This window comes from Humulus lupulus, chromosome 5, assembly GCF_963169125.1.
Source record: "Humulus lupulus chromosome 5, drHumLupu1.1, whole genome shotgun sequence".
Taxonomy (NCBI): Eukaryota; Viridiplantae; Streptophyta; class Magnoliopsida; order Rosales; family Cannabaceae; genus Humulus; species Humulus lupulus.
The window spans coordinates 95,123,766-95,124,458 of record NC_084797.1 but is presented as its reverse complement, the minus strand read 5'-3'; positions in this window follow the sequence as shown (position 1 = coordinate 95,124,458).

Below are 693 nucleotides of genomic sequence, written 5' to 3'. Positions count from 1 at the left end.
TATGCTGAAACAAATATGTCTTCTTCAAACTTACAACTTAAAGTTTTCTCCAACACCAATTGGGGCACTTGCCCGGATACTAGAAGATCTATTACAGGGTTCTGCATTTATTTATTTTTTTGGAAAATCCTTAGTATCATGGAAGTCCAAGAAGAAAAATACTGTCTCTCGTTCCTCTGCAGAAGCGGAATATAGAGCAATGACAAACACTACTTGCGAAATATTATGGCTCCTTGCTCTTCTCAAAGATTTTGGTGTTGATCATCACCAACTTGTTCTATTGTATTGTGATAACAATGCTGCCATCCATATTTTAGAGAACTCTGTATTCCATTTCCATGAGTGCACCAAACATGTGGACATGAATTATCATATTGTCCGATAAAGAGTTCAAAATGGTCAGCTCAAGTTAGTTCATGTCTCTTCCAACAACAATATTGCTGACATTTGTACAAAGCCTTTGTTTCCTTCTAATTTTTTATAGTTTACTGTCCAAGATGAGTGTCACAAACTTGTACATCTGTTAGTTTGTTAGAATATTGTTAATAGTTTGTTACAGGGTATTCTACAATTATAAACGTAACCAAAGGCTCTGCTTATTGCAAGATCACTTTTTAATTCAATCAACACTAAGCCTTTCTCTTTCTATTAAATGGCAAGGTGGAATTTGTAATATTTATATGACAGCCCACA